Here is a 14,614-nt window from a genome sequence, read left to right on the forward strand (position 1 = left end):
TGGCCAACAGTGGACTGACTTGCTAGAAAGACTTTGTTTGAAAATTCCAATATCTTTTATGGGAAAACTAAAGCCACTTTTCCAGCATCGGGCTGAACAGTTCTTGTCGCAAAACTGTGTCGTTCTGTGCCACTGTTGTGCGGAGAAATCAGGAAAATGCACGTAACAGATCCGTGTGTTGGCGACGGCATGAAAGGGAAACACTGGAGCGAGTGCACTATGGAGGATGATCACATATCCAGTTTTAAGGACTGCTTTTTCCCTGGTTTTTACTCTGCTAATACACGGGTAAGACATGCCCCATGTCGCAAAAGCAAAGAGAAAAAGGCGAGAGATTTACCATCATTTGTTGAGGGCTTGTGTAGGCCTATAGTTACGGTGGCCTATGCCACAAGGCATGAACGCACAGAAAGGTAAGTTCCCAGACTAGTTAATATATAAGTATTATACTTAAATAATATATGACAATATATTTATATATTTTGTTTTAATGAACTAGTAATCTATGAAAATATTGAAAATATACTACAGTAAACATTCACCATTTTTATTAACTTTCCCCAAATAATAGGGAACTTGAGCGCTATAAATTACCTTGGCCTTGGCAAATTAACAATCTTGAGTTGCCACGTAGGCTACTAAAGCCATTCCACCAGAACGGTTGAGTATGGTTAGCAAACCATACCGAGAATTCTGGGCCAAGAACGGTTTTTAATCGTGCCGTGCCGAACCATGCTCATGTAGAAATGCTACTGCAACCATTCTGAATGGCAACTGTGCTCAGAAATGCTCGGCCCGATGGTGGAAAAGCGGCTTAAGTCTGATCAGTTAAAATTATCTTTACAATTATTTAAATTATTAAAAGAAAAAGTACACTAACTCAGAGCAGTCTGAGGGTCTGTGCAGAGTTTGGTAACTGTAGCTTGAAAGCTCCAGGAGGAGTTATAATTGATAATATTGGTCTCTGTTTAGGGATTTTGGATAACCCTTAACCAGGTCTGTAGAATAACAGGATGTTGGCTTTTTTCAACAAGTTTCCTGAACACTCACTGTCTTCCACTGGCAACCAAACAGACAGTCCCATCCAGCCACTTTTATGTGACCATCCTGAAGATATTTTAACATCACAAAAATTGCACACATTAAGTTTTTTGTTAAACTTTGTTTAATTGCCATGTAGCCTATATTAAACAGAATAGTACAGAATAACAGGAAAGTAGAGGGAGAAAGATGGGGAATGGATTCAGGACATAAACAGTCTCAAACCTGCCCAGCTCCAATGAAAAAAAAAAAAGAAAACACCAGGAAGAACCTTTTTTTAGAACTGTTTAGTTGAGAAATGCTATCTGTAATGGGATCAAGCCCTTCAAGCATCACACACCGTAACAATATTTGAATGGACAAATAAAAAGACAGAGCAAATGAAAAATTGACAGTGGCTCAATGTGTTGGTAAATAAAGATGTTTAATAAGGAATGAATGAAAAGAGCTTGAGCCATATCCTTCAGAACAAACTATGGCAACTGAGTGAACTAATCTTGTGCATTTGCATCATAAGTACGTTTGTAAATAGGTTTATCTGTGAAATAGTACAGCCCTTGAGAAATCTCAAATCATTGTAGCTTATCCAGCACAAACATACTCTTGTGTAGACTTGAGTGAAAATGCCTGAGATGAGCCAGAGCCGACGCTAGTTACACTAACATTGATTCAAGGAATTTGTCATCTCCAGAGTCTCACAAACATACAGCCACAACTGGCTATCTGAAGGATAACAGCAATATATTTCCATAGACACACCAGACTTGAATTACCTGACCCCCTGAATGAATGGCAGAAAGGCTTCTTTGAGCTGTTGTGAGATTGCAGTGCAGTCACGATGCATTATGCATGTGTGGATTGTTGGAAAATGTTCTGGTCTCAGATGAACTGTGCCATGATGGCTGCAGACTTGTTCTCCAGCGTGGGCTACATCTCTACTCATGCTCAGCAGGAGAGCACCTTGACATGGGGAGTGGATGGCAATTTTGCCCAGACCTATGGTGGCTAACAGTTTGGCTGCTCTAATGGACTCTTGTATAGGGATGAGAATGGTATTTAACAAATCTGGTTCCTTAATGATTCCATTAAAGCTAGTTCATAATTACTGGGCGAACAGCCTTCTTTTTGTTGAGCTAAAAATTCTGCCGAAATGTACTGAAGTTTCTATTTTGCTAAGATGTTTGTTTTCTGAAAACTTTCTTGGATTTGCACACTTGTATTAACGCAAGTAAACAACCCATCTTTGTATGACCTTTGGTCTGTTTAAGATCTGAATTTCTGAGATCTGAATGCGAGATTCGAATTTGGAATTCTGAAACTATAATTCTATAATCTGAATTTTTACAGCTAACTCCACCTCTAAAAAAATTCAAAACGTAAAATTAGCAGTTTAAAATACAAATGTATAAAATACTCTACAAAAATCTTCAGCTTTGTTAAATGTCACAACTCTGGAGTTCAAATTACTAATTTTCAGATTCAAATACAAGCAGAGTTGCTACCCTTTTTATACCCTTTTTTTATTTTATTTTTATTTTCTCCCCTTTTTCTCCCCAATTTGGAATGCCCAATTCCCAATGCACTCTAAGTCCTCGTGGTGGCGTAGTGATTCGCCTCAGTCCTGATGGCAGAGGACGAATCTCAGTTGCCTCCGTGTCTGAGACCGTCAATCCGCGCATCTTATCATGTAGCTTGTTGAGTGCATTACCGCGGAGACATAGCGCGGCATTCATGCACAACTCACCACGCGCCCCACCGAGAGCGAACCACATTATAGCGACTACGAGGAGGTTACCCCATGTGACGCTACCCTCCCTAGCAACCAGGCCAATTTGGTTGCTTAGGAGACCTGGCTGGAGTTATTTTATACCTTTTTATACATTGTCTTCTACAGTGAAGAACTTAGGTGTTATATTTGTTACCAATCTGTCCTTTAAAAATCAAATTTCCAATGTTTGTAGAACAGCATTCTTCCACCTTAGAAATATTGCTAAGTTACGACACATGCTCTCTGTTGCTGATGCCGAAAATATAATTCATACGTTCATGACCTCAAAACTAGATTATTATAATGCATTACTGGGAGGATGTCCAGCAAGTTCAATAAATAAACTTCATTTGGTTCAAAATGCAGCTGCCAGAGTGCTGACTAGAACCAAGAAATATGATCATATTAGCCCAATTTTATCATTGGCTGTTAAATTTCATATTAATTAAAAAAAATTCTGTTAACTACATACAAAGCTTTGAATGGTCTAGCTCCGCAGTACTTAAGTGACCCTCTGACATGCGATATTCCATCACATTCATTATAATCACAAAATTCTGGCTTGTTAATAGTTCCTAGAATATCAAAATCCAAAAAAGGAAGTAGATCCTTTTCCTATTTAGCTCCTAAACTATGGAATATTCTCCCTAACACTGTTCGGGACGCAGACACACTCACTCAGTTTAAGTCTAGACTAAAGACTCATCTACAGTGCATCCGAAAAGTATTCACAGCACTTCTCTTTTTCCACATTTTGTTATGTTACAGCCTTATTCCAAAATGGATTAAATTCATTATTTTCCTCAAAATTCTACAAACAATACCCCATAATGACAACGTGAAAGAAGTTTGTTTGAAATCTTTGCAAATTTATTAAAAATAAAAAATAAAAAAAATCACATGGCAAAGTATTCACAGCCTTTGCCATGACACTCAAAATTGAGCTCAGGTGCATCCTGTTTCCACTGATCATCCTTGAGATGTTTCTACAACTTGATTGGAGTCCACCTGTGATAAATTCAGTTGATTGGACATGATTTGGAAAGGCACACACCTGTCTATTTTTTTTATTTTTTTTTTTATTTAATTTTCTTTATTTATCACACATTATACATTTGCACATATACAGTGAAATTCTTCTTTTTCACATATCCCAGCTAGGCTGGGGTCAGAGTGCAGGGTCAGCCATGATACAGTGCCCCTGGAGCAGATAGGGTCAAGGGCCTTGCTCAAGGGCCCAACAGTGGCATCTTGGCAGTGCTGGGGCTTGAACCCCCGACCTTCTGATCAGTAACCCAGAGCCTTAACCAGAGCTGAGCTACCACCGCCCCTCGAGCTACCACTGCCCCTCAATTCTATATAAGGTCCTACAGTTAACAGTGCATGTCAGAGCACAAACCAAGCCATGAAGTCCAAGGAATTGTCTGTAGACCTCCGAGACAGGATTGTATCGTGACACAGATCTGGGGAAGAGTACAGAAAAATGTCTGCAGCATTTAAGGTCCCAATGAGCACAGTGGCCTCCATCATCTATAAATGGAAGAAGTTTGGAACCATCAGTACTCTTCCTAGAGCTGGCCGCCCGGCCAAACTGAGTGATCGGGGGAGAAGGGCCTTAGTCAGGGAGGTGACCAAGAACCTGATGGTCACTCTAACAGAGCTCCAGCGTTTCTCTGTGGAGAGAGGAGAACCTTCCAGAAGAACAACCATCTCTTCAGCACTCCACCAAACAGGCCTGTATGGTAGAGTGGCCAGCCGGAAGCCACTCCTCAGTAAAAGGCACATGACAGCCCGCCTGGAGGACTCTCAGACCATGAGAAACAAAATTCTCTGGTCTGATGAAACAAAGATTGAACTCTTTGGCCTGAATGGCAAGCGTCATATCTGGAGGAAACCAGGCACCGCTCATCACCTGGCCAATACCATCCCTACAGTGAAGCATGGTGGTGGCAGCATCATGCTGTGGGGATGTTTTTCAGCGGCAGGAACTGGGAGACTAGTCAGGATCGAGGGAAAGATGAATGCAGCAATGTACAGAGACATCCTTGATGAAAACCTGCTCCAGAGCGCTCTGGACCTCAGACTGGGGCGAAGGTTTATCTTCCAACAGGACAACGACCCTAAGCACGCAGCCAAGATAACAAAGGAGTGGCTACGGGACAACTCTGTGAATGTCCTTGAGTGGCCCAGCCAGAGCCCAGACTTGAACCCGATTGAACATCTCTGGAGAGATCTGAAAATGGCTGTGCACCGACGCTCCCCATCCAACCTGATGGAGCTTGAGAGGTCCTGCAAAGAAGAATGGGAGAAACTGCCCAAAAATAGGTGTGCCAAGCTTGTAGCATCATACTCAAAAAGAATTGAGGCTGTAATTGGTGCCAAAGGTGCTTCAACAAAGTATTAAGCAAAGGCTGTGAATACTTATGTACATGTGATTTTTTTTCGTTTTTTATTTTTAATAAATTTGCAAAGATTTCAAACAAACTTATTTCACGTTGTCATAATGGGGTATTGTTTGTAGAATTTTGAGGAAAATAATGAATTTAATCAATTTTGGAATAAGGCTGTAACATAACAAAATGTGGAAAAAGTGAAGCGCTGTGAATACTTTCCGGATGCACTGTATTTAGCCAGGCGTTCACCTAATTTATCCGTCAACTCACAATTAGGCTTCTTTAGTTAGGTCTGCTGGAACCAGAAACATTTATCATGATCTATGATCCCAAAGCCGGCCAGATCCAGCTCCATTCCTGCTTGGTGTTGGACTCTACTTCTATGTGTCTCTGAATGATGATGACTAAATGCAGCCGGTGCTAGCCAGTAATCACTTCAGTCTTTTACAATGGACTTCAGAGGATGAACTAATGCCAACTCCAGCTGTAAGACATCGGATACTTCACATGCCACTGCCTGAACCTTGCACTTAGGATGCACCTCATTGATCTCTGCCTGCATCACCTTTGTCTGTTGATGGAATACACTCTTAAAATGGAATACATAGACTATCATTTAATTGCCAACAAAAGCCTTCATCAGCCAACTAACAAAAGACAATGTGAACTTCTGCAGTTAATCCAGGATTGACTTAAAAGACATAGTCATTAATCCTAAAGTTCATTAAAAAATCTTTTTTTTTTAAACACTGGACCTTAACACTTATTTAGTTTACTAATCTTAAACCATGACCTGCACTGCATATAAACAACTAATATTGGCGTTATATTCATGCTGGTTAGCAAGAGGGGAACTGGCCCCCACAGTGAGCCTGGTTTCTCCCAAAAGATTATTCTTCTCCATTAACCAACATCTTATGAAGTTTTGTGTTCCTTGCAACAGTCGCCTTCAGCTTGTTCACAGGGGTTCTAAATACAATTATTATTTATTTAATTTTTATACACAATTTACAATCATATTTAATCAAACTACACACTGATCACTCTAAGACTTTATAGATATTACAGTTTCATTTTTTTTTAATGCATGATTTTCTGTAAAGCTGCTTTGAAATATGTGTGTTGTGAAAAGCACTATACACATAAAAATAACTTGACCTATATCTATTCTATATTCATAGAATGAGGCATGTAGGAGCCTAATTGATAACACATTTTAATGTCATTTTGGTAAATGATTTACATGTAGTCTGTTGACAGGGCAGCTTGTGTCTCAAATTTAAATGCTCCTCCATTTGTCAGTGTCCGAATGTCTGCAAACAGGATACCGTTGCTTTGCTGTTTTGACCTTCTTTCTAGCTCTGATCAAAGAATAAAGAAAAACTTTGCCATAAGTGTATCAGAGCCTTTACGTTTCTGTGAAGAACTGCTCTCACTGATGAAGTGAGTGAATGACTTGTTAGATGGATTCAAACCCGATTCAATACCTCATGCCAGTTTTTACCAATTTATTACATTTATTGCTGGATGGAAGAATGCAGATGTTCAGGAACTATTAACAGAACCAAACATCATGAAAATCAGTTGTTTCAAGTATTGTTTTTTAAATAGAACTATGAATAAGAATCAGTTCACGATTCCAAACCCTAAGCACTTGCTGGATTGTTTCTGCTCTTTCTCTCCCTGTCTCGTCCTCTCCTTCTCTCTCTGGGAGCTCTGCTAGTACATAAACCTACGCCGCGGCAAGAGCCAACAATTGTGAAATCACTGTTCATGATTGCACAGCTTGTTTCCAAGCGCAGCAGTGGAATCAAAGCTCAAATGAATTGCTCCTCTTCTCTCATTCATTCAAATTCATGCTTGGTGTGTCTGAAGTCTTGCTGTCCTGGGCGAGCCACTGTTCGTATCAGCCTTGCGCAGACCGTGTTAGGATTTGGTTTAATTGCTGTGATGTGGACTTGATAGGAGCAGTTCTCTCTTTCCGACTTATTTTCTCTCTGGCAATTGTGACTCAATTAATAACACCCAGCAAGGCATCGCTTGCGGATGTGAATTGAATATGATTGCCCTGTCAGTCACCATCCGGGAAGCCTCCTACGTGTGTTAATGTTCTTGTCTCAACCGAACTCGACTTTTTGCTCTTGAGATCTTCAAATCTGTGCCACATGTCATTCATTCATTCATTCAGATGAAATTATTCAAAAATACATTACAAATGCAATTCACAGAAAACAGGTACTTGAATACATCTCTTCTATGATGAACATGTTTTCAGTTTCTGAGTTCATTTTGATATTTTTTGTTTGTATTTGTTTCTTAAAGTCAAAAATGTCATGTGGTGTAACTGTCCAGAGACAGTGAGTGCATTTACATACACTTTAAAAGTCTGATTTTATTCAGACTAAAGCAATAATTAATCTGTTCAAAATGTCATTTTAAAGCATTAGTCAGACAGAATCGCACCAGTTCAGTTTTTGCTAAATTGACCTAACAGACCTAGATATTGCGGTTGTAGATCAGTTCCGTCTAGCATTTATACACTTCAGTCGGTCCACAATAGGCCTCGGCATTATGCACATGCTCCGAGAAACAGAGGTGTCGCACGACGTGTATTTAATCCAGAAGTCGAACGCAACACAAAGCAGAGAAGAAGAAGAAGAGCAACAACAACAACAATACAGTGGTTGTATTTCATTCAGAAGTGATCATCCCAGTGCCCTATTCACTTTGCAGACTTTACCATCCACTCGGAGAGCTTTGGAGGGCTGAAAACACAATGTTTATTCGGAACTCACTTTTTAATACATTTTATCTGAAATTCTGTTTGAAGCGATCATAAAGTATGGCTACTCTGATTATTCTTTCTTAGAAGTGCCCTTCGGAGGCTGATTTATCTTGTTTGGGACACATGGCGAATGCTAGAAATTTTCATTTCGGATCAGCAGTCTGTAAACCATTGAAATTAAGTATTCAGACAAGAAATACCAGTGATTGCAAGGAAAACATAGACAAACCATGTATTTTATTAATCGCCTCTTTATTCACAACATCTCTCCTTAATCTTAATGTAATTAATACCCTTTACACAGAGATTATAAGAATGAAAGTGAAGCAAAGCAGAGCTCATATAGTTAGAACAATTCAGGGGCAAATTGCATCGTCTTCTGTCTTCGGACATCGCCATAAACACAACGGATAATGTACATCTGAGCTGCACCAAAATCAACGCATAAAGAATGTAAGAAAAGCAGGTGGCTGTAAAGTTTTCCATGTTGCTGTGACTGTTGTGTGGGTCTCGCTGTAACTGACTTCTTTGACACGCTACTATGACACAAAAGGTCAACTGGAAAACATCTACGTCACTTTCTCAGCTGCCATCATTTCTTCACCAGTTCAATTGCGCTTGGTGTTATGTATACTTGGAAAGAGAGATAAATACTGTAGCTTGACAAGGCAAAAACCTGTGGTAGTTTGATTATAACTGTCCATGTAAATATACAGTACTCAGTAAACATTAAAAGCTGAATTACTTGAAAAAGAAATGGTGGCAGTTGTGGTGCAAAATTGTCATTTCTTATTACCACACTCTCTCTCTCTCTCTCTCTCTCGAATACATTTTTTAATTGGTAAGAACACATTAACTACGATGGGAACACATTTACCGAATACATTCCTATAGAATTTTTATAGGTGTGTAGATGGGCATCAAAAAAATCAAGTGACTTTGCCTCAACAAGCCATGTGAATACTTGAATTAGCTTAATGTCTTCGCACAGCATTACAAATGTTGCTCTGGTTATTCTGAAATGCCAGAGCCAAAGCCTGTCATCAAAATGATTATGTACTCTTACCTCCCAGAACTGCTTGACACGCTTTGCTCCCAGACATAACATGAAGTTTGTCAGAGTGTTTTGTCTGTGCTCTAAACCGCAAGTAATCTACTACATTTAAAAAAAGAGCCACAGTGGCTTCAACTTCTATTTTAGTTTCTTTTTAGCACCAATTTCCCCAGAACCGACGATTTTGTTCTCTTAAACACATTGGATGCGCACTCTTAAACACACTGGATGTTTATGCGCACTGAATTACATTTGCAACTTGGATGGAAACCTGGCTAATAAACAATGCTTGTACAGCACATTTTTATCTTGGTTTGTTCATTGTTAGTTCATGATACCTAATGCATTTACTAATAAAACGAATAGAATCATATTGTAAAGTGTACCCACAACCTCCCTGCAGTTTCCTCATGGACCCCCAGGTGTTTGAAAATTCCAATTTGAGAAACCCTGTTTTAACATAATATAAAATAAATTGACATTTATAATAGAAGAGTCCTATGTTTTCTGTCTTTTTTTCACTATCTCTGGTCTTAGCTGTAATTGGTTTGAGAGGAGGAGTAGGCAGCTTGAATGGGTCGAGTGAGGCTAATGCAGAGAGAAGTGAAGCGAAATGCTAACAGACACAGGCCACTGCTCTTCCCCTCTGGCAGGACAACTCTCCCCATCTCTACACAGACACTACTGGTTAACCCTAATGCATCCCACATTGCAAGCAAACCTCTACCAACGCATGCCATGCTGCTAGAGTGTAGCTCCGCTCTCATCTCTACTGATTCTCTGTGGGCGTCTGCTCGCGTATTAGTCATTGTGAACACAGTGCACAAACCTTTACAGCCTTTGTCGCTGTAACCTTGGCCTGATCTGTCCCCATAAAACAACAAGAAAAAGAAGAAAATGGAAGGTGTTGAGTGGGAGGAAGTCAGAGAGAGAGAGCAAAATGAAAGTGGGCATGAAGAGTGTGCACTATGTCCCTATAAAATAAAAGATGAGAGGAGTTAATGACTAGCAAAAAATAAAGCACACGTCAGACTGAAACAGTAAAAGAGAGAGAGGTGGGAAAAGAGTGACAAGGACAAAGAGAGAGAGAGAAATCCAAAAGAAATGTTAAACAAGTGTTGCAAAGTTTTTTCGACTAGTTGATTAGTTCTGCCACTAATTGACACGCTGGGTCTGTGTTGACTACTCGTGAATCACATTCAACTTCAGTTGCGCATGTTCTGTAATGGCGACAGCAGGAGGAAGATTACACAAACGGTGTCCCAGTGTGCTTGGTGACATTGTACACATTGTACACACACACACACACACACACACATACACACACACACACACTGTATATACACCGATCAGCCACAACATTAAAACCACCTGCCTAATATTGTGTAGGTCCCCCTTGTGCCACCAAAACAGCGCCAACCCCATCTCAGAATAGCATTCTCAGATGCTACTCTTCTTACGACAATTGTACAGAGCGGTTATCTGAGTTACAGTAGACTTTGTCATTTCAAACCAGTCTGGCCATTCTTTGTTGACCTCTCTCATCAACAAGGCATTACCGTCCACAAAACTGGATGTTTTTTGTTTTTGGCACCATTCGTAGTAAATTCTAGAGACTGTTGTGTGTGAAAATCTCAGGAGATCAGCAGTCACAGAAATACTCCAACCAGCCTGTCTGGCACCAACAATCATCCATGCTATCCATCTATCTATCTATCTGTCTGTCTGTCTGTCTGTCTGTCTGGTCAATCGATTAAATAATTTTAATCAAATTAATAACATGACATGCCAATTAATTAATCTAATTAATTGCAGTTAATCGCATACATCATTATTTGCTGAGAAAGCCCCCAAATAAAGAAAATTCATATAAATAATACATAATTCAAATATTTATAAATATAATATGTAGGACCTATAATAGATATATAACACAGATTGATTTTAAGTGGAGTACATCATGTCACACCGCAGGACATGTCAACTTTACAAAACTATTTAATGCCATCTACCCATCTAAGCTGTAGGGCCTTCTAGACTAGTAAAACGAGAAGTCGTGCAAGCCCAAGTTGAACGATAGAGTAGAAAAGACTTAATGTGTGAGAGGAGGTCTGCTAAACAAGGGAAGATGATATGCAGGAACATGCACAGTGTGTTGCAGCTCGTTTAGGAGCTGATGTGACGGGAAGCAGCGGATGGGTGTTAATAAGAAGCATTATGTGGCTTTCTACAAACAGAAATGCTTCACAGGCCTCGAAAAAGAAGAGAGAGATAGAGAAAGAAACAATACATAAGAGATGCTGCTTGATCTCTTTCAGGTGGCAGAACTGTCACTTAAAAAACACTGCAACCGATGAAACAAAAACGTACACGTAAGTATAGTTTATAAAGCTATTTTCTATAGATTCATATGTGTTATATCTCAAGCAAGTGTTTTTTTTTAAATTATTAATATGGCCTATAACACCTGAAAATCATGTTGATTTCATGTTGACCTTATTTACTTTCTTAATACACATTCATGGCCTGATTGTACATGATTCATCAATGCACATTATTCCAAAGAAAATATGTTTGTCTTCAATATGTAATACTTCCTCAGTCTCTGAACGGCCACTTTTTACTCTTTCTTTTTTTTTTTTTACGAATTCCCAATAGATAAAAATCAAGTTTCGTTCTACATTTTTCTATTATAATATTCTGTTTCACTTAATATTCAGAAATACATTACTTTAGGGAGTAAAATAAGTTGTAGATGCTGTTTTAATCTCAGTATTTGAGTGTTTTGAGTTTGACTCAAGATTTGACTTGTTACTTTTTTTTTTCAATCTGTTACTTGTCTTCTAAATAGTATTTAGAAGTATTTTTTAGCAGCACATCTTTGTCAGGGAAATAGTGACAGACAGAGATCTCACATCTGATTTCCTCTCTGCTCTCACATGACCGAAGTACCTCTAATGCTCACTGATCATTTGATTTTAGGATCTCAAGCTGGTATACCTGCCACTGCTCAAAATAACCTCAAGCTATGCTGAGGCAACATACCTGACTTCAGACAAAGCAAGTCAAGAGCACGCTGCACTCTATAACATTGTGGTATGGTGGCTTCTAGCTTTGAATTAACCAACACCACTTCATGAAAAATCATTGTGCTAAATGCAACTTCCTAAATCAGATTTGCACAAAGAATCCCAGCCATATTAAGAATACATGAAAGTGACACTTTCGCTCCATTTTTGTTTTTCTCTGTTGGTAAAAGACCAAGAGGCCTTTAGATCTTTGAAATCTTACACTTTTTTACAATCCGATGAGCTTTAATAGTCCAAATAATGGTTTGATAACATGGGGAATATAACTGTTGACTTTTCTTTTAAAAACAGTATAAACTATTACATTTCTGATTAATAAATTAAAGATTTAAATTCTTAATACCCCCACTACTTCAGTACTGTTCATAATAATGTAGTAGGGCTGAAATGATTAGTCGATGTTATCGACAACGTCAACAATAAAAAATTGTTGACAAAAATTTTCGTGGTCATTTGATCTCATTTAACGTAACATGAGATCAGATTAAACTCTAATGATGACGCGTGAGAGCAGCACTGCAGTTTGCGCCTGACTGAGGAGAGGAAGAATTACACAGCTCACTGTCCAGATGCACTCTAAACTTTCCAAACAGCTTCAGGTAATGTAGATCACAAAGTATGAGGGAATTATAATGCAAAAATACAAAACAAGTAAATACAGAAGCACTCTCATTATGGAATAAGTGGAGCTGGAGCAAAACTTGCTTGTCGAGTGTCTTTAAAGGAAACACCCCGGCGTTACATCTTTAATGCAGTTATATTTAATGCGTTATAGCTTTAATAAAGTTCAAATAATACGGAAGCAGATCATGTAAATAACTACAAACACCGAAACTGGCATTTCTCTGTGCAGTCAGTGCTTCTTCTATGAGCTGTGCGAAATGTCCTGATCTAAGGGGGAAAGATTGAAAATACACCTGGCTGATGCACACTCTGTCACGGGGATGCTCATCCCTCGAGCACACACTTAATGCAGCTAGATTATAACGTGATGGCTCGTGACTTATTGAATCATAATATATGTCACTTTGAATTTCTTATCGTGAAGAAAATTGGCAATACGCAGCTTTATTATTAAGAGAAAGTTAGTTTTTTTGTGAGTTAAAGATGGATTGAAGTGAACAGAAAGGTGAGAGGTGTAGTCTTCACCCCAAAAAATACGTTTTTTATTTGTTTTTGTTTTGGCTTGTTTTCCAATATAAATATCTAAAACTCCTTTAAAACAATGTACATTTACTTTAGCAGCTATACTGCACAAGAAAAATTGTTATCTGAGAATGTTGAATATAATATTAAAAATACAAATATTTTAAAATATCTAAAAATCCTTTAAAAAAAAGATGCATTCACGGCAGCGGTTCCTCCGGCTCTCGGCAGCCGGCAGCGACCCCTCCGTCCCCAGGCAGACAGCTGCTCTCCTGGTGGATGGCAGCGGCGAGGACTCTGCGATAGCACATCCCTCCTCCCTCCCGGGTTTCTTAAAACAACTTAAAACATAAATGAACAGACACACATGCAGCGCGGCCGCGTGTGTCTCTCTCTCTCTCGAACTGGTGCCTCCGGCTCCCCTTTATCTCGCTCTCCCGCTGATCGTGAGCCATGCATCATCACGGCGGCCCATCCATGCCTTTCTCCTCGTCACAACAACCTTTTAAGTCGGGGCACAAGCTGAATAATCGGTTAAGAGCTAATGATTAATCATTGCAATAATTGCCGAATAGTTGAATAATCGTTCTAATAATCGTTAGATTAATCTATTATCAAAATAATCATTAGTTGCAGCCCTATAATGTAGTACTACTCATTGCCTTGTTTGATTAATCTGTTTGAATATTCCTTTAAAGAATAAACAGCTCAGTTAATCCAACACAGATAGATTTAGAACAATGAGACTGATGTTTTATTTGGGGGTGGTATTGAGTAGCTATCAAAGTTCAGGGCAGGTAATTGGATAGTTGTTGGTTAGAACCTTGTAAGGAGCGATCAATGTGCTACCACCATTGAAGAAGTCACCAAATCTCTGCTCACTCCATAGGGATTGTCCTTGTAATTGTTCAAAACTGATGCAGTGCATTGAATAGAACAGAATGCAGATGTCTTCAGACGTGTTTGTAAAAGTTCAATAATATCGCCTTGGATAAAAGCATCTTCTAAAAGGGTTGTTAACTATTTCAAGTGTATCTGTGTTAGGGATGGGAATCCTAAGGAATTTGGAATCTTAACCTAAAGAATCCTCTAAACAATTCCGGTTGCCTAACGATTCCATTCACAATTCTTTTAGTATGTTTGAGGAAGAAATATTTGAAAATAAGAAGTGCAATTCTTACTGTATTTAGGGTTTACTGGCCTCAGCAATCCGTTACCAAATGATGATCATTTAATTTTTTAATTACTGCTGCCAGTCGATTAAAATATTTAATTGCATGATTTTTCATAGTTAATCACGATTAAACACAGATTTTGAAAGTGCTGAAATTTTACTCT

This window comes from Myxocyprinus asiaticus, chromosome 28, assembly GCF_019703515.2.
Source record: "Myxocyprinus asiaticus isolate MX2 ecotype Aquarium Trade chromosome 28, UBuf_Myxa_2, whole genome shotgun sequence".
Lineage (NCBI taxonomy): Eukaryota > Metazoa > Chordata > Actinopteri > Cypriniformes > Catostomidae > Myxocyprinus > Myxocyprinus asiaticus.